The sequence below is a fragment of the Pristiophorus japonicus genome, chromosome 19, assembly GCF_044704955.1.
Source record: "Pristiophorus japonicus isolate sPriJap1 chromosome 19, sPriJap1.hap1, whole genome shotgun sequence".
Lineage (NCBI taxonomy): Eukaryota > Metazoa > Chordata > Chondrichthyes > Pristiophoridae > Pristiophorus > Pristiophorus japonicus.
Genome location: NC_091995.1, coordinates 38,110,287 through 38,131,667, shown reverse-complemented (window position 1 = coordinate 38,131,667; position 21,381 = coordinate 38,110,287).

Sequence of the window (21,381 nt, the reverse complement as noted above, 5' to 3'; positions counted from 1 at the left end):
TCCAAACAGTAGTAGTGATGTTGGGGAGGGCAGCAAACATGAAATTAGGGGTGCGTGCAATAAAGGTGCAGCAGTTATAATGGGTGACTTTAATATGCACATAGATTGGGTTAACCAAACTGGAAGCAATACGGTGGAGGAGGATTTCCTGGAGTGCATAAGGGATGGTTTTTTAGACCAATATGTCGAGGAACCAACTAGGGGGGAGGCCATCTTAGACTGGGTGTTGTGTAATGAGAGAGGATTAATTAGCAATCTCGTTGTGCGAGACCCCTTGGGGAAGAGTGACCATAATATGGTGAATTCTGCATTAGGATGGAGAATGAAACAGTTAATTCAGAGACCATGGTCCAGAACTTAGAAGGGTAACTTTGAAGGTATGAGGCGTGAATTGGCTAGGATAGATTGGCGAATGATACTTAAGGGGTTGACTGTGGATGGGCAATGGCAGACATTTAGAGAATGCATGGATGAACTACAACAATTGTACATTCCTGTCTGTCGTAAAAATAAAAAAGGGAAGGTGCATCAACCGTGGCTATCTAGGGAAATCAGGGATAGTATTAAAGCCAAGGAAGTGGCATACAAATTGGCCAGAAATAGCAGTGAACCCGGAGACTGGGAGAAGTTTAGAACTCAGCAGAGGAGGACAAAGGGTTTGATTGGGGCAGGGAAAATGGAGTACGAGAAGAAGCTTGCAAGGAACATTAAGATGGATTGCAAAAGTTTCTATAGATATGTAAAGAGAAAAAGGTTAGTAAAGACAAACGTAGGTCCCCTGCAGTCAGAATCAGGGGAAGTCATAACGGGGAACAAAGAAATGGCGGACCAGTTGAACAAGTACTTTGGTTCGGTATTCACTGAGGAGGACACAAACAACCTTCCGGATATAAAAGGGGTCAGAGGGTCTAGTAAGGAGGAGAAACTGAGGGAAATCCTTATTAGTCAGGAAATTGTGTTGGGGAAATTGATGGGATTGAAGGCCGATAAAACCCCAGGGCCTGATGGACTGCATCCCAGAGTACTTAAGGAGGTGGCCTTGGAAATAGTGGATGCATTGACAGTCATTGTCCAACATTCCATTGACTCTGGATCAGTTCCTATGGAGTGGAGGGTAGCCAATGTAACCCCACTTTAAAAAAGGAGGGAGAGAGATAACAGGGAATTATAGATCGGTCAGCCTGACATCGGTAGTGGGTAAAATGATGGAATCAATTATTAAGGATGTCATAGCAGTGCATTTGGAAAGAGGTGATATGATAGGTCCAAGTCAGCATGGATTTGTGAAAGGGAAATCATGGTTGACAAATCTGCTGGAATTTTTTGAGGATGTTTCCAGTAGAGTGGACAAGGGAGAACCAGTTTATGTGGTATATTTGGACTTTCAGAAGGCTTTCGACAAAGTCCCACTCAAGAGATTAATGTGCAAAGTTAAAGCACATGGGATTGGGGGTAGTGTGCTGACATGGATTGAGAACTGGTTGTCAGACAGGAAACAAAGAGTAGGAGTAAATGGGGACTTTTCAGAATGGCAGGCAGTGACTTGTCTGGTACCGCAAGGTTCTGTGCAGGGGCCCCAGCTGTTTACACTGTATATTAATGATTTAGATGAGGGGATTAAATGTAGTATCTCCAAATTTGCGGATGACACTAAGTTGGGTGGCAGTGTGAGCTGCGAGGAGGATGCTATGAGGCTGAAGAGCGACTTGGATAGGTTAGGTGAGTGGGCAAATGCATGGCAGATGAAGTATAATGTGGATAAATGTGAGGTTATCTACTTTGGTGGTAAAAACAGAGAGACAGACTATTATCTGAATGGTGACAGATTAGGAAAAGGGGAGGTGCAACGAGACCTGGGTGTCATGGTACATCAGTCATTGAAGGTTGGCATGCATGTACAGCAGGCGGTTAAAAAAGCAAATGGCATGTTGGCCTTCATAGCGAGGGGATTTGAGTACAGGGGCAGGGAGGTGTTGCTACAGTTGTACAGGCCCTTGGTGAGGCCACACCTGGAGTATTGTGTGCAGTTTTCGTCTCCTAACCTGAGGAAGGACATTCTTGCTATTGAGGGAGTGCAGCGAAGGTTCACCAGACTGATTCCCGGGATGGCGGGACTGACCGATCAAGAAAGACTGGATCAACTGGGCTTGTATTCACTGGAGTTTAGAGGGGACCTCAGAGAAACGTTTAAAATTTTGACGGGGTTAGAGAGGTTAGATGCAGGAAGAATGTTCCCAATGTTGGGGAAGTCCAGAACCAGGGGACACAGTCTAAGGATAAGGGGTAAGCCATTTAGGACCGAGATGAGGAGGAATTTCTTCACCCAGAGAGTGGTGAACCTGTGGAATTCTCTACCACAGAAAGTAGTTGAGGCCAATTCACTAAATATATTCAAAAAGGAGTTAGATGGAGCCCTTACTACTAGGGGAATCAAGGGGTATGGTGAGAAAGCAGGAATGGGGTACTGAAGTTGCATGTTCAGCCATGAACTCATTGAATGGCGGTGCAGGCTAGAAGGGCTGAATGGCCTACTCCTGCACCTATTTTCTATGTTTCTATTAAACAACACCCAGTCTAAGATGGCATCCCCTCTAGTTGGTTCCTCGACATATAGGTCTAAAAAACCATCCCTTATGCACTCCAGGAAATCCTCCTCCACCGTATTGCTTCCAGTTTGGTTAACCCAATCTATGTGCATATTAAAGTCACCCATTATAACTGCTGCACCTTTATTGCACACACCCCTAATTTCATGTTTGATGCCCTCCCCAACATCACTACTACTGTTTGGAGGTCTGTATACAACTCCCACTAACGTTTTTTGCCCTTTGGTATTCTGCAGCTCTGCCCATATAGATTCCACATCATCCAAGCTAACCATCATTAACTCTACAGTGAGATATCGTTTAAAGACACAGAGACAAGCACATTGCGATACAACACACATTCACGATCTCGACTATATGACCCAGAGTTTGACACATGGAGATGTTGATTAATTAAACCGCTGTTGCACATACTGGGAGTAAGGGAGACAGCCCACTAGCTGTGCTTCTCCTGATATAGCCCAGCCATGGCAATCAAAACCCTTCCTTCCGGTCCAAATCTCCTCAATCTACTGCTGCTTCCTCCAACTTAACCAGTGCCACAGGTGTGGGAGATACAAGGCGAGCCTGCCGATAACTGTGGAGGGAGGTGCGTAGTGAGGGTTGAACAATTGCCACGTCCCAAATGACGTTTTCCCCTCTCTGTGCAGGCCCTACTGTCTGCCATGCTCCGTGACCCAGTGAGGGCAGACCTATCGAGCTTGTACTGATGGAGCTTGGTTAGTCTCACTCACCTGCAAAGGTACACTTTCCTGCTGCTGGGGTCTCTCATATTCATTTGCTCAACAAGACATCTTTGATGGTTATTTTTCCCAGCTCACTTTTTCTGCTTCCCACCCTCTCCTGTTGTTCTTTGGCTCCCTGTTTATTCCAAAGTGTCTGCCCATCCTGTACAGTGTGTGTTGTGTAGCTGCCCCTGTGCTTTACACAGTGAACATCCAACAGTGTCTTTCTGAGCTTCATACCGATAATTATCTGGTTTTACTAAGCGCCTATACGTCACTGTACAATGACCCATCATTACAAGAGTCTTTGCTCAGTGATACTTGTCTAAGTCCCTCTGGTTTCAATATACACAATTATAAATCTCTCTCCATGTCACGCTGCTGGAGTATCGATGTATCACTGCCCTCTCATTTATAGCTCTCTCCATCTCCCTCTGTTGGTGACGCTGTATCACAGCACGAAATAAACACCTCTCTTGATCTCCTTTTGCAGGTTTATCTGTATTACTGCACTCAGATACACAACTCTTTTTGCGGGAGACAAATCAACATTAGATCGAGTGCCCCCCGATCTGGGGGACACTCCAGGTACTTTTAACTGTCCTCTTTTTTTTTTGGGGGGGGGTGGTTTGTGTTTTTTTTGTGGTTTTTTTTGCACATTTAAATCATAAATTTTACAAGTGCCCCCTTTAAAAGGGGAGGGGGACACTAAAAACACCGGCAATTAAAACAAATTAAACATTAAAACATAAAATCAAATTAAAATTTGGTTGCCGAGGGTGATGATGCACTCCAGTCCCTCCGGCGCCCACCTCTCGCGGAAGGCCGCGAGCGTACCGGCGGACACCGTGTGCTGCATCTCCAAGGCACTCAGATACACACGCTCTATCTCCCTCTTCAGGTGCATCATTATGACTGCAGTCAGTTACACCTCTCTCTGTCAACCTCTGAAGGTATACCTGTCTTCTTCTTCGGCAGTCACCCGTAGTCGAGGGTGACTTGCTTCCACAGTAAAATAAGTTATAAGGTGACTAATGAATCCTATGCGGGATCTACAAAGAGTGTGTCACTGTTGGGGCAGGTGGTCGTTGAAGCGACGGGTGGGTGGGGTGCTCGGTTTGTCATACTTTCCTTCCTCTGTTGGTATTTTGCTTCTGCATGTTCCTGACAAAGATATTCAAAGTGTTCGGTGCTTTCGTGAATGATTCTCCTCCACTTCGAACAGTCTTGGCCCAGGGATTCAGAAGTGTTGGAGTGGATGCTACATATTTTTAAAGCGGCTTTCAGGGCAGCCTGGAAGCCTTTTTTTCTGCGTACTGTTATTCACTTGCCAAGAAGGAGATAGATGTAAGGAGTAAGCCATTTAGGACTGAGATGAAGAGAATCTTCTTCACTCAGAGAGCTGTTAACCTGCGAAAATCCCTACCACAGACAGTTGTTGATGCCAGTTCATTGGATATATTCCAGAGGGAGTTCGATATGGCCCTTATGGCTAAAGGGATCAAGGGGTATTGAAAGAAAGCAGGAAAGTGGTACTGAGGGAATGATCAGCCATGATCTTATTGAACGGTTGTGCAGGCTCGAAGGAACGAATGGCCTACTCCTGCACCTATTTTCTATGTTTCTCTGTTTCTATGTAGGGTGCATGTTTCCGGTGACTAGTATCAGGCCCGTGGACAATGTGGCCCGTCCATCAGAGCGAGTTATGCATGGCCAATGCCTGGATGCTCGGGATGTTGACCTGAAAGTGAACACTGAAGCGGGTACACCTATCCTGACAATGGATTTGTAGGATATCACGGAGACAGCATTGGTTGTACTTCACCAGTGCTTTGAGAGGCCTACTGTGCGTTGCCCTTGTCTCAAAAGCATATAGTAGGGTGGGTATCACTGATATTCTGTCGACTATGAACTTGGTGCTGGGTTTGACTTCTTGGTCTTCAAACACAATTTTCCTCAGGCGACTGAAGGCTGGATTGGCGCACTGAAGGCAGTGTTGGATTTCGGCATCGATGTCTGTCCTCGCTGACTGAAGTATGGGAAGTGTTACATGCTGTTGAACGTCTCGTCATGGATCTTGATAATCGGGGGCGGTACTGCGGGAGCAGGTTGGTATAGAACATTTGTCTTACTGATGTTTAATGTAAGTTGCAGTGTCTCGGCTGCTTCAGTGAAGATGTCAATGATGGTTTGCAGTTTGCCCTGAGTTCACACACACGCAACCATTTGCAGGTGCTCCCTCTGCAGGTGAAACAGCATTACTGGATTTAGTCTCAGGGAATGAAGCTGGGCAGTTGGAAGCATTTAGATGCTAGTGACCATAATCTAGTTATGGAAAAGGACAAGGATAGACCAAAAATAAAGTTTCTACATTGGTAAAAAGTTAACTTTGCTAAGCTGAGATGATTTAGCCATAGTTGACTGGAAACAGCTACTTTATGGTAAATCACTGTTAGAGCAGTGGGAGGCATTCAAGAAGGAGATCCAGGAAGGTCACGCCAAATATATGCCTTTATAGAAAAAGGGTGGAACTAAAACATTTAGCCCCCGACCCCCCCAACCCCCGGATGTCTAGGGACATGTAGGGTAGGATAAAGAAAAAAAAGGAAGGTATGATAGATAGCGAGGGCACAGTACTGCAGAATCAGGAGAGGAGTATAGAAAGTCCAGAGGTTACATTAAAAGGGATATTAGGAAAGCAAAGAGAGAGCATGAACAATTCTTGGCAACTTTAATCAAGGAAAACCCAAAGTTGTTTTATAATATATTAAGAGGATAACTAATGAAAGGGGAGGGCCTATTACAGACTATGAGGATAATCTGTGTGGAGGTGGAAAATGTGGCTATGATTCCTCATGAATGCATTGCGTCTGTTTTGACAAAGGAGGGGCAATGCAGACACTGCTATTGAGGACGAGGATTGTGAAATATTTGATGAAATAAACATAATGAGAGAGGATGTATTATGTGGTTTAGCAGCTTAGAAAGTGTATACATCCACAGTCCCGGATGAAATGTATCCCAAGTTGTTTAGTGAAGCAAAAGAGGTAATAGCAGAGGCTTTGACCATCATTTTCCAATCCTCTCTGGCTTCAGGCGTGGTGCCAGATGACTGGAATTCTGAAAACGAGTATCTTTGTTTAAGAAGGGAGTAATGGACAGACTGAGTAACTACAGGTCAGTCAGCCGAAACTCAGTGGTGCGAACATTATTGGAAAAGATCCTGAGGATAAATCTACATTTATAAAGACATGGATTAATCAGCGACGGATGAATTAAGGAAGGTTTTGTCTGACTAACTTGATTTTTTGAGGAGGTAACCAGGAGTGTCAACGAGTGCAGTGCGCATGTTGCAGGTATTTGGATTTTTCGCAAGTTATTGATGAGGTCACACATGGCATACCGGTCATGAAAGTAAAAGCCCATGGGATCCAGGGCAAAGTGGCAAGTTGGATGCAAAGTTGGCTCAGAGGCAGGAAGCAAAGAATAATAGAAACATAGAAAGTTAGAAAATAGGTGCAGGAGTAGGCCATTCGGCCCTTCGAGCCTGCACCACCATTCAATGAGTTCATGGCTGAACATGAAACTTCAGTACCCCATTCCTGCTTTCTCGCCATACCCCTTGATCCTCCTTTTAGTAAGGACTACATCTAATTCTTTTTGAATATATTTAATGAATTGGCCTCAGCAACTTTCTGTGCTGGGGAATTCCACAGGTTCCCCACTCTCTGGGTGAAGAGGTTTCCCCTCATCTTGGTCCTAAATGGCCTACCCCTTATCCTTAGACTGGGACCCCGGGTTCTGGACTTCCCCAACATTGGGAACGTTCTTCCTGCATCTAACCTGTCTAAACCCATCAGAATTTTAAACGTTTCTATGAAATCCCCTCATATTCTTCTGAACTCCAGTGAATACAAGCCCAGTTGATCCAATCTTTCTTGATATGTCAGTCCCGCCATCCTGGAAATCAATCTGGTGAACCTTCGTTGCACTCACTCAATAGCAAGAATGTCCTTCCTCAAGTTAGGAGACCAAAACTGTACACAATACTCCAGGTGTGGCCTCATCAGGGCCTTGTACAACTGTAGTAACACCTCCCTGCCCCTATACTCAAATCCCCTCGCTATGAAGGCCAACATGCCATTTGCTTTCTTAACCGCCTGCTGTACCTGCATGCCAAACTTCAATGACTGATATACCATGACACCCAGGTCTCGTTGCACCTCCCCTTTTCCTAATCTGTCACCATTCAGATAATAGTCTGTCTCTCTGTTTTTACCACCAAAGTGGATAACCTCACATTTATCCACATTATTCTTCATCTGCCATGCATTTGCCCACTCACCTAACCTATCCAAGTCACTCTGCAGCCTCAGAGCATCCTCATCGCAGCTCACACTGCCACCCAACTTAGTGTCATCCGCAAATTTGGAGATATTACATTTAATCCCCTCGTCTAAATCATTAATGTACAATGTAAACAGCTGGGGCCTCAGCAGAGAAACTTGCGGTATCCCACTAGTCACTGCCTGCCATTATGAAAAGTATCCATTTACTCCTACTCTTTGCTTCCTGTCTGCCAACCAGTTATCAATCCACGTCAGCACACTACCCCCCAATCCCATGTGCTTTAACTTTGCACATTAATCTCTTGTGTGGGACTTGTCGAAAGCCTTCTGAAAGTCCAAATACACCACATCAACTGGTTCTCCCTTGTCCACTCTACTGGAAACATCCTCAAAAAATTCCAGAAGATTTGTCAAGCATGATTTCCCTTTCACAAATCCATGCAGACTTGGACCTATCAGGGCACCTCTTTCCAAATGCGCTGCTATGACATCCTTAATAATTGATTGCATCATTTTACCTTCTACGGATGTCAGCCTGACCGGTCTTTAATTCCCTGTTTTCTCTCTCCCTCCTTTTTTAAAAAGTGGGGTTACATTGGCTACCCTCCACTCCATCGGAACTGATCCAGAATCTATGGAATGTTGGAAAATGACTGTCAATGCATCCGCTATTTCCAAGGCCACCTCCTTAAGTACTCTGGGATGCAGTCCATCAGACCCTGGGGATTTATCGGCCTTCAATCCCATCTACTTCCCCAACACAATTTCCTGACGAATAAGGATGTCCCTCAGTTCCTCCTCCTTACTAGACCCTCTGACCCCTTTCATATCCGGAATGTTGTTTGTGTCCTCCTTAGTGAATACAGAACCAAAGTATTTGTTCAATTGGTCTTCCATTTCTTTGTTCCCCGTTATGACTTCCCCTGATTCCGACTGTAGGGGACCTACGTTTGTCTTTACTAACCTTTTTTCCTTTACATATCTTTTGAAGCTTTTGCAGTCATTCTTAATGTTCCCTGCAAGCTTCCTCTCGTAAACTATTTTCCCTGCCCTAATCAAACCCTTTATCCTCCTCTGCTGAGTTCTAAATTTCTCCCAGCCCCCGGGTTCGCTGCTGTTTCTGGCCAATTTGCATGCCACTTCCTTGGCTTGAATACTATCTCTGATTTCCCTTGATAGCCACGGTTGAGCCACCTTCCCTTTTTTATTTTTATGCCAGATAGGGATGTACAATTGTTCTTCTTCATCTATGCGGCTTCTAAATATCTGCCATTGCCCATCCACTGTCAACCCCTTAAGCATCATTCACCAATCTATCCTAGCCAATTCATGCCTCATACCTTCAAAGTTACCCTTCTTTAAGTTCTGGACCATGATATCTGAATTAACTGTTTCTTTCTCATCCTAATGTAGAATTCCACCATATTATGGTCACTCTTCCCCAAGGGACCTCGCACAAGATTGCAAATTAATCCTCTCTCATTACACAACACCCAGTCTAAGATGGCCTCCTCCCTAGTTGATTCCTCGACATATTGGTCTGGAAAACCATCCCTTATGCACTCCAAGAAATCCTCCTCCACTGTATTGCTTCCAGTTTGGTTAGCCCAATCTATATGCATATTAAAGTCCCCCATGATAACTGCTGCACCTTAATTGCATGCACCCCTAATTTCCTGTTTGCTGCCCTCCCCAACATCACTACTACTGTTTGGAGGTCTGTACACAACTCCCACTAACGTTCTTTGCCCTTTGGTGTTCTACAGCTCTACCCATATAGATTCCACATCATCCAAGCTAATGTCCTTCCGAACTATTTCATTAAACTCCTCTTTAACCAACAATGCTGCCCCACCTCCTTTTCCTTTTCTTCTATCCATCCTGAATGTTGAATACCCTTGGATTTGAGTTCCCAGCCCTGATCATCCTGCAGCCACGTCTCTGTAATCCCAATCACATCATATCCATTAACATCTATTTGCACAGTTAATTCATCCACCTTGTTACTTATACTCCTTGCATGAAGACAAAAAGCCTTCAGGCTTGTTTTTTTAGAAATATAGAAACATAGAAGCATAGAAAATAGGTGCAGGAGCAGGCCATTCAGCCCTTCTAGCCTGCACCGCCATTCAATGAGTTCATGGCTGAACATGAAACTTCAGTACCCCCATCCTGCTTTCTCGCCATAACCCTTGATCCCCCGAGTAGTAAGGACTTCATCTAACTCCCTTTTGAATATATTTAGTGAATTGGCCTCAACTACTTTCTGTGGTAGAGAATTCCACAGGTTCACCACTCTCTGGGTGAAGAAGTTTCTCCTCATCTCGGTCCTAAATTGCTTACCCCTTATCCGCAGACTGTGACCCCTGGTTCTGGACTTCCTCAACATTGGGAACATTCTTCCTGCATCTAACCTGTCTAAACCCGTCAGAATTTTAAACGTTTCTATGAGGTCCCCTCTCATTCTTCTGAACTCCAGTGAATACAAGCCCAGTTCATCCAGTCTTTCTTGATAGGTCAGTCCCACCATCCCGGGAATCAGTCTGGTGAATCTTCGCTGCACTCCCTCAATAGCAAGAATGTCCTTCCTCAAGTTAGGAGACCAAAACTGTACACAATACTCCAGGTGTGGCCTCACCAAGGCCCTGTACAACTGTAGCAACACCTCCCTGCCCCTGTACTCAAATCCCCTCGCTATGAAGGCCAACATGCCATTTGCTTTCTTAACCGCCTGCTGTACCTGCATGCCAACCTTCAATGACTGATGTACCATGACACCCAGGTCTCGTTGCACCTTCCCTTTTCCTAATCTGTCACCATTCAGATAATAGTCTGTCTCTCTGTTTTTACCACCAAAGTGGATAACCTCACATTTATCCACATTATACTTCATCTGCCATGCATTTGCCCACTCACCTAACCTATCCAAGTCACTCTGCAGCCTAATAGCATCCTCCTCACAGCTCACACTGCCACCCAACTTAGTGTCATCTGCAAATTTGGAGATACTACCTTTAATCCCCTCGTCTAAATCATTAATGTACAATGTAAACAGCTGGGGCCCCAGAACAGAACCTTGCGGCACCCCACTAGTCACTGCCTGCCATTCTGAAAAGTACCCGTTTACTCCTACTCTTTGCTTCCGTCTGACAACCAGTTCTCAATCCACGTCAGCACACTACCCCCAATCCCATGGTGCTTTAACTTTGCACATGAATCTCTTGTGTGGGACCTTGTTGAAAGCCTTCTGAAAGTCCAAATATACCACATCAACTGGTTCTCCTTTGTCCACTTTACTGGAAATATCCTCAAAAAATTGCAGAAGATTTGTCAAGCATGATTTCCCTTTCACAAATCCATGCTGACTTGGACCTATCATTTCACCATTTTCCAAATGCGCTGCTATGACATCCTTAATAATTGATTCCATCATTTTACCCACTACTGAGGTCAGGCTGACCGGTCTATAATTCCCTGTTTTCTCTCTCCCTCCTTTTTTAAAAAGTGGGGTTACATTGGCTACCCTCCACTCGATAGGAACTGATCCAGAGTCAATGGAATGTTGGAAAATGACTGTCAATGCATCCGCTATTTCCAAGGCCACCTCCTTAAGTACTCTGGGATGCAGTCCATCAGGCCCTGGGGATTTATCGGCCTTCAATCCCATCAACTTCCCCAACACAATTTCCCGACTAATAAAGATTTCCCTCAGTTCCTTCTCCTTACTAGACCGTCTGACCCCTTTTATATCCGGTAAGTGGTTTGTCCTTTTGTCCACTTTGTCCTTTTAGAATTATGATGTGGTGTGGCCCTTTTTGTTTCTTGCCTTCGTTTACTCGGCTTTCCACTATAGATTTTTGCCTTTCTACCAATTGTTTATGATTCCATATTACTTCGCCCTGTCTCGCTGCATAGGTTCCCATCCCCCTGCCATATTTGTTTAAACATTCCAGAACTGCATTAGCAAATATTGCCCCTCGGACATAAGTTCCAGTCCTGCCCAAGTGCAGACCGTCCCTTTTGTACAGGTCCCACTTCCCCCAGAACTGGTTCCAATGTCGCAGGAATTTGAGTCCCTCCCTCATGCTCAAGCCACGTATTTATTCTAACTAGCCTGCTCCCTCTACTCTAATTAGCACGTGGCACTGGTAGCAATCCAGAGATTACTATCTTTGAGGTCCTACTTTTTAATTTAACTCCAAGCTCCCTAAATTCAGCTTGTAGGACCTCTTCCCACTTCTTACCTATATCGTTGGTACCTACATATACCACGACAACTGGCTGTTCACCCTCCCTCTGCAGAATGCTCTGCAACCTCGCCAATGCAACCTGGCCAACCTCCTTGACCATTGCACCAGGGAGGCAACATACCCTCCTGGAGTCTCGGTTGCAGCCACAAAAACTCCTATCTATTCCCCTTACAATAGACTCCCCTATCACTGTAGATCTCCCACTCCTTTTCCCGCACTTCTGTGCAGCAGAGCCACCCATGGTTCCATGAACCTGGCTGCTGGTGCCTTCCCCTGGTAAGTCATCTTCCCCAACAGTATCCAAAATGGTATATCTGTATTGGAGGGAGATGTCCGCAGGGGACTCCTGCACTTCCTTCCTGCTCTTGCCTTGTCTCTTGGTCACCCATTCACTAACTGTCCTAACCCTTACCTGCGGTGTGACCAACTCACTAAATGTGCTATCCACAACTCTCTCAGCATCGCGCATTCTCCAGAATGAGTCCTTCCACAGCTCCAGTGCCATAATGCGGGCTGTCAGGAGCTGCAGCTGGACACACTTCCTGCATACATAGTAGCCAGGGACACTGGAAGAGTCCATGATTTTGCACATAGCACAGGAGGAGCATGACACGGGTCCAAGCTCGCCTGCCATGACTTAACCCTTAAATTAACTTACTTATTAAAATTTAAATAAACACCAAACGGCTACTTAGTAATTCGCTGCCAATTAATCCAATCTAAAAGTCAGTCTAAAAGAGAGTTGTACTTACTAGTCGAAGAGCCAACCACTTACCAGCTTAGCTGTGACGTCACCTCTCCATTTCGCATCCCTCCATCTTTGTCTGCAGCTGGTTGGGCTGGTGTCTGGGCCTCCGTCTCCTACTCTCACACTCCTTATCGTTGACGTTTGTTTTTGTGACTCGAAGGATGTTTCCAGTGGAGTTATGCAGGACTCAGTAGTATGTCCCTTGCTTTACATGGTACACATTAATAATCTAGACTTGACGATAGGGAGTATTAAAAAGAAGTTTCCAGATAATACTAAAATCAATTGGCTCCGTGGTTACATAGAAATATAGAAACATAGAAATTTACAGTGCAGCAGGAGGCCACTTCGACCCATCGTGTCCACGCCGGCAGACAAAGAGCCGCACGGCCCTTGGTCAGTAGCCGTAAAGTTTACATGGTGAGTGTTTTTCTTTTTACTTTCGGTTGAAAACCTTTGGTATTGTTAACAAATTAAGTTGATTTAAGGGTTAAGCCATTGCAGGAGAGACCAGACCCATGTCATGCTCCTCCTGTGCTATGTGGGAAATCAGGGTCACTTCCAGTGTCCTTGACGACTATGTGTGCACGATGTGTATCCAGCTGCAGCGCCTGTCATACTGCATTGCAGCACTGGAGCTGCGCATGGATTCACTCAGGAGCATCCGCGATGCAAAGGATGTCATGAATAGCTCATTTCGTGATTTGGTCACACCGCAGGTAATGTTTACAAAGGTAGATAGGGAATGGTTACCATCAGGCAGAGCAGGAGTATGGAGGTAGTGCAGGCATCCCCGGTGGGCATCTCCCTACAATACAGGCATGCCACTTTGGATACTGAGGGGGGAGGTGGATCATCAGGATAAGGCAGCAGCAACCAAATTCATGGCACCATGGGTGGCTCGGCTGCACAGGAGGGCAGGAAAACGAGTGGGAGAGCTATAGTGGTAGGGGATTCTAATGTAAAGAGAAGAGTCAGGTGTTTCTGTGGCTGCAATTGAGACTCCAGGATGGTATGTTGCATCCATGGAGCAAGGGTCCAGGATGTCTCAGAGCGGCTGGAGGGCATTCTAGAGGGGGAGGGTGAACAGCCAGTTGTCGTGGTGCATATACTTACCAAGGATATAGGTAAAAAACGGGATGAGGTCCTACAAGCAGAATGTAGGGAGTTAGTAGTTAAATTAAAAAGTAGGAGCTCAAAGTTAGTTATTTCATGATTTCTACCAGTGCCACGTGCTATTCAGAGTAGAAATAGCAGGATAGTTAAGATGGATTTAGGAATGGTGCAAGAGGGATGTATTCAAATTCCTGGGACATTGGAATCGGTTCTGGGGGAGGTGGGACCAGTACAAACCGGACGGTCTGCACGTGGGCAGGATCGGAACCGAAGTCTTAGGTGGAGTGCTTGCTCATGCTGTTGGGGAGTGTTTAAGCTAATATGGCAGGGGGATGGGAATCTATGCAGGGAGACAGAGGGAAGTGAAATGGGGGCAGAAGCAAATGGTAGAAAGGAGATAAGGAAAACTGGAGGGCAGCGAAATCAAAGGCAGATTTCAAAAAGGGCCATATTACAACATAATTCTAAAAGGACAAAGATTGTTAAAAAAACAAGGTTCTGTGTCTCAGTTTGAGGAGCATTCATAGTAATGTGGATGAATTAACTGTGCAGATAGTTGTTAACGGATACGATGTAACTGGGATAACGGAGACACAGCTCCACGGTGACCAAAGCTGGGAACTCAACATCCAGGGGTATTCAATATTCAGGAAAGATAGATAGACAGAAAATGGAGGTGGGGTAGGGTTGCTGGTTAAAGAGGAGATTAACACAATAGCAATGAAGGAGATTTGTTTGGATGAAGTAGAGTCTATATGGGTAGAGCTGGGGAACACCAAATGGCAAAAAATGCTAGTGCGAGCTGTGTACAAACCACCAAACAGTGGCAGTGAGGTTGGGGATGGCATCAAAAAGGAAATTAGGGAAGCGTGCAACAAAGGTACAGCAGTTATCATGGGTGACTTTAATCTACATATTGCTTGGGCTAATCAAACAGACAGCAATGCAGTAGAGGAGGATTTCCTAGATTGTATAAGAGATGCTTTTGTTGTCCAATATTTTGAGGAACCAACTAGAGAGCTGCCATCCTACACTGGGTGTTGTGTAATGAAAGAGGATTAAACAGCCATCTTGTTGTGCGAGGTCGCAAGGGGAAGAGTGACACAGTTAATTCAGAGACTAGGGTCCTGAACTTAAAGAAAGGTAACTTTGATGGTATGAGACTTGAATTGGCTAGGATAGACTGCTAAATGATACTTGAAGGGTTGGCGGTGGAAAGGCAATGGCAGACATTTAAAGATCACATGGATGAACTTGAACAGTTGTACATCCCTGCCTGGTGTAAAAAATAAAATGGGAAAGGTGGCTTCACTGAGGAAGACACAAGTAACGTTCCAGAAAAACTAGGGTACCTAGGGTCTAGCGAGAAGGAGGAACTAAAGGAAATCCTTATTAGTCAAAACATTTTGTTAGCAAAATTGATGGGAGTGAAGGCAGATAAATCCCCAGGGCCTGACAGTCTGCATCCCAAATTATTTAATTATGTTGCCCTACAAATAGTGGATGCATTGGTGGTCATTTTCCAACATTCTGTCGACGCTGGATCAGTTCCTATGGAGTGGAGGGTAGATAATGTAACCCCAATGTTTAAAAAAGGAGGAAGAGAGAAAACAGGGAATTATAGATTGGTCAGCCTGACATCGGTGCTGGGGAAAATATTGGAATAAATAATTAAAGATGTAATAGCAGCAGATTTGGAAAGCAGTGACAGGATCGTTCCAAGTCAGCATGGATTTATGAAAGGGAAATCATGCTTGACAAATCTAGAATTGTTTGAGTATGCAACCAGTAGAGTGGACAAGGGGGAGCCAGTGGTTGTGGTGTTTTTCGACTTTCAAAAGTCTAATGAAAAGGTCCGAAACAAAAGATTAGTTTGCAAAATTTGCGGTGCAGGCTAGAAGGGCCGAATGGCCTACTCCTGCACCTATTTGCTATGTTTCTGAAGCACATGGTATTGGGGGTAATATCCTGATGTAGGTAGAAAACTGTTTTGGCAGACAGGAAGCAAATAGCAATAAATGGGTCCTTTTCAGAATGGCAGGCAGTGACTAATGGGGTACCGCAAGGTTCAGTTTGGAAGCCCAGCTATTTACAATACACATTAATGATTTAGAGGAAGGAATTGAATGTAATATCTCAAAGTTTCCAGATGACACTAAGCTGGGTGGCAGTGTGAGCTGTGAAGAGAATGCAAGTAGGGTGCAGGATGACGAGGACAGGTTAGGTGAGTGGGCAAATACATGGCAGATGCGGTATAATGTAGATAAATGTGATGTTATCCACTTTGGTGGTAAAAACCGGAAGACAGAATATTATCTGAATGGTGACAGATTCGTAAAAGGGGAGTTGCAACGAGACCTGGGTGTCATGGTCTTCCAATCTGAGGAAGGACATTCTTGCTATTGAAGGAGTGCAGTGAAGATTCACTAGAATGATTCCTGGGATGACAGGACGGACTTATATAGAAAGACTGGATCGACTAGGCTTATATTCAGTGCCATTTAGAAGAATGAGAGGGGATTTCATATAAACGGGATTGGACAGGTTAGATGCAGGAAGAATGTTACCGATGTTGGGGAACCATGGGTCACAGTCTAAGGATAAGGAGTAAGCCATTTAGGACTGAGATGAGGAGAAACTTCTTCACTCAGAGTGTTGTGAGCATGTGGAATTCTCTACCACAGAAAGTTGTTCAGGCCAGTTCATTAGCTATATTCAAAACGGAGTTAGATGTGGCCCTTCTGGCTAAAGCGATTAAGAGGTATAGATATAAGCAGGAATGGGGTACTTAAGTGCATGATCTGCCATGATCATATTGAATGGTGGTGCAGTCTCGAAAGGCCAACTGGCCTACTCCTGCATCTATTTTCTTTGTTTCTATGTTTCTAACCATGGCTAACACGGGAATTTAAGGATAGTGTTAAATCCGAGGAAGATCAAAAATTGGCCAGAAAAAAGCAGCAAACCTGAGGACTGGGTGAAATTTAGAATTCAGCAGAGGTTTAACTTGGAGAGGGAAAATAGAGTATGATAGTAAGCTTGCAGGGAACATAAAAACTAACTACAAAAGCAGCAATAGAAATGTGAAGAGAAAAATATTAGTGAAGACAAACGTAGGTCCCTTGCATTCAGAATCAGGTGAAATTATAATGGGGAACAAAGAAATGGCAGACCAATTGAACAAATACTTTGGTTCTGTCTTCACTAACGAAGACACAAATAACCTTCTGGAAATACTAGGGGACTGATGGTCTAGCAAGAAGGAGGAACGGAAGGAAATCATTATTAGTCAGGAAATTGTGTTAGGGAAATTAATGGGATTGAGATCCGATAAATCCCCAAGGCCTGATAGTCTGCATCCAAGAGTACTTAATGAAATGGCCCTAGAAATAGTGGATGCATTGGTGGTCTCTATATCCTATAGATTCTGGATCAGTTGCTATGGTTTGGAGGCTAGCTAATGTAACCACACTTTTGAAAAAAGGAGGGAAAAAGAAAATTGGGAAATATTAACCGGTGAGCCTGACATCGGTAGTTGGGAAAATTTTGGAATCAACTATTAAAAACTTAATAGCAGCGCATTTGGAAAGCTGTGACAGACTTAGTCCAAGTCAGCATGGATTTATGAAAGGGAAATCATGCTTCGACAAAGGAGTTGAATGAAATATCTCCAAGTTTGTAGATGACATTAAGCTGGGTGACAGTGTGAGCTGTGAGGAGGATGCTAAGAGGCTGAATGGTGACTCAGACAGGTTAGGAGAGTGCACAAATGCATGGCCATTGCGGTATAATGTAGATAAATGTGAGGTTATCCACTTCGTTGCCAAAAACAAGAAAGGCAGAATATTATCTCAATGGTGACAGATTAGTAAAAAGGGGAAGTGCAACAAGACCTGGGTGTCAAGGTACATCAATCATTGAAAGTTGGCATACACGGACAGCAGACAGTGAAGAAGGCAATGCAGCCTTCATAGCGAATGGATTTGAGTATAAGAGCAGGGAGGTCTTACGACAGTTGTACAGGGTCTTGGCGAGGCCAAACCTTGAATATTGTGTACAATTTTGTTCTCCTAATCTGAGGAAAGGCGTTCTTGCTATTGAGGGAGTGCAGACTGATTCCCAGGATGGCAGGTCTGACATATGAAGAAAGACTGGATCCACAAGGCATATATATTCTTTGGAATTTCGAAGAATGAGAGGGGATCTCATAGTAACTGCCCCCAAAGCAAGTGGTGTATGGGAAATTGCACTCCGCTTCCATTGAGGGTTGGTAAGGCCAATTCTGCGGCGGGAGCAGGAGTTCCACGCTGGGGGCAAAAATTCTCTGCCCCAGAAGGTTACCGCCACCAAGATGGGAGCCTGTGCGGGGAGGCAGAGGAAAGTTGAGGGGAGACAGGGGCGGGGGATGGAGGGGAGAGTGGTAGATGTGGGGGGCAGAGAAACCCAGGGCAGGGGACAGGAGGGACCACATTGCAGCGGAGGTCTGGGGGGCGAAGTGTGATCGACGGGCGGGCCTGGGGGCTCCGTGCCTCGGAATGGGGAGTGTTCACAGTGGGGTGGATGGTTTGACTGTGCAGATGGCGTTTGGTGGATATGATCTGGTTGGCATTGCGGGGGCATGGCTCCGGGGTGGCCAGGGCTGGGTGCTCAACATCCGAGGGTGTTTGTCAATTGGGAACGATTCTGACGGGATGGGGCGGGTTGGGTGCGGGGGGAGTGTTCCCGGTGTTGGGTGGGTCTGGAGCATGGGGGCGGGGGCAAGCTCTTGGGATGGGGGATGGGCTGTTTGTGGCTGGGATTGGGAGAGACTTCCTCACTCGGGTAGTTGTTGGTCTTTGGGTTTCCCTGCCGCAGAGTGTTGTTGATGCCAGTTCATTGGATGTGTTCGGGAGGGAGTTGGATGGGCCATTGCGGCTGGGGGGATCGGAGGGCATGGATGGGGCATGGGGGGGAGGTGCTGGGGTGGGTGATCAGCCGTGATCTTGTTGAATGGCGGTGCAGGCTCGAAGGCCGAATGGCCTACTCCTGCACCTATTTTCTATGTTTCTTTGTTTCTATGAAACATATAAAATTCCAACAGGATTGGACACGTTAGATGCAGGAAGAATGTTGCCAATGTTGGGGAAGTCCAGAACCAGGGCTCACAGTCTAAGGATAAGGGATAAGCCATTGAAGCCCGAGATGAGGAGAAACTTCTTCAATCAGAGAGTTGTAAACCTGTGGAATTCACTACCACAGAAAGATGTTGAGGCCAGTTCGTTATATGTATTCAAAAGGGACTTAGATCTGGCCCTTCTAGCTAAAGTGATCAATGGGGGCTGGAGAGAAAGCAGGAATGAGTTACTGAAGTTGCATTATCAGCCATGATGATATTGAATGGCGGTGCAGGCTCGCAGGGCCGAATGGCCTACTCCTGCACCTATTTTTATGTTTCTATGTTTCGATAAACCTATGAACAATGACGGAAAGATAAAGAGCACCCAGCCCAACCAGTCCGCCTCATACAACTGCGACATCCCTTATACTGAAACATTCTACACTCCACCCCAGCAGAGCCATGTGATCTCCTGGGAGAGGCAAAAACCAGATAAAAACCCAGGCCAATTAAGGGGAAAAGATCTGGGAAAATTCGTCCGCAGTCCATCCAGGCGATTAAAAATAGTCCAGTTGTTCACCCTGACTGTATTCTAATCCCTGCAGTACTTACAATTATATCTGCACCGTCCAACAAAAGATCATCCCGTCTAATCTCAATTACCAGCTCTTGGTCCACAACCCTGCAGATTACTGCATTTTAAGTGCCTATCCAACCATCTCTTAAAAGTGGTGAGGGTTTCTGCATCCACCACTCTTCCAGGCAGCGAGTTCCAGATCCCCACAACCCTCTGCATAAAGAATCTCCCCCTCCAATCCCCTCTAAACCTTCCATCAAATACCTTAAAACTATGCCCCCTCGTAATAGACCCCTCCACCAATGGAAATATGCCCTTGCTATCCACTATGTCCAGGCCCCTCAATATTTTGTACACCTCAATGTGGTCTCCTCTCAACCTCCTCTGTTGCAATGAGAACAAACCGAGCCTATCCAATCTGTCTTCATGACAAAGATTTTCCATTGCAGGCAGCATCCTGGTAAATCTCTTCACCCTCTCTACTGCAATTATGTCCTTCCTATAATATGTCGACCAGAACTGCACGCAGTACTCCAGTTGTGGCCTAACCAAAGTATTATACAATTTAAGCATAACCTCCCTGCTCTTATGTTCTATGCCTCGGCCAATAAAGGCAAACATTTCATATGTCTTCTTAACCACTTTATCCACCTGACCTGCGACTTTCATGGATCTGTGGACAAACATTCCAAGGTCCATTTCTTCATCTACTCTATTAAGTGGCCTACCGCTTAATGTATATATCCTTTCGATATTATCCCTCCCAAAGTGCATCACCTCACACTTCTCTGAATTAAATTCCATTTGCCACTGCTCTGCCCACCTGGCCAGAAGATTGATATTCTCAAGCAGCCCATCACTTTCCTCCTCATTATCAGCCACACAGCCAATTTTGGTGTTGTCTGCAAACGTCTTAATCATACTCCCTATATTCAAATCTAAATCGTTGATATATGCCACAAAAAGCAAGGGACCCAGTATTGAGCCCTGCAGAACCCCACTGGAAACATCCTTCCAGTCACAAAACCATCCATCAAACATTACCCTTTGCTTCCTAACTCCAACCCAATTTTGGATCCAAATTGCCACTTTGCCCTGTATCTCATGGGCTTTAACCTTTTATCAAGTGGGACCTTATCAAAAGCCTTGCTAAAGTCCATATATACTACATTGTATGCACTACCCTCTTCGGCCCTCTCAGTTACCTGCTCAAAAAATTCAATCAGGTTGGTCAAACACAATCTTCCATGAACAAATCTGTGCTGACTGTCCCTAATTAATCCTTGCCTTTCAAATGCAGATTTATCCTGGTTGATAATGAAGAACAAAGCTGCGGACTGCAGGAAGATATTAATCAACTGGTCAGGTGTGAAGAACAGTGTCAAATGGAATGTAACCCAGAGAAGAGTGAGATAATGCATTTTAGGAGGTTTAACAAGGAAAGGTAATATATATTAAATGCAAGAAGCCTGAGAAGTGTAGAGGAACAAAGTGACCTTGGAGTACATGTCCACAAATATCTGAAGATAGTATGTCTGGTAGATAAGGTGGCACAGAAGTCAAACGGAATGCTTGCATTTATTAGCCGGGTTACAGAGCTGGGAGGGTGACGCTTGAAAGGTATAAAACACTGGTTAGGCCACAGCTTGAGTACTGCGTGTTTACCGCATTACGGGAGGGACGTGATTTCAGTGCAGAGGGTACAGAGGAGATTTACGAGGATATCGCTGGGGTTGGAGAATATTATCCATGAGGACAGATTGGATAGGCTGGGTTTGTTTTCCTTGGAACAGAGGAAGCTGGGGAGACCTCATTAAGGTGTACAAAATTAAGATGGGCTTAGATATAGTCAAAATAAAAGGCATATTTCTCTTAGCAGATGGGGCAACAAACTGGGGGATACATTTAAATTTAT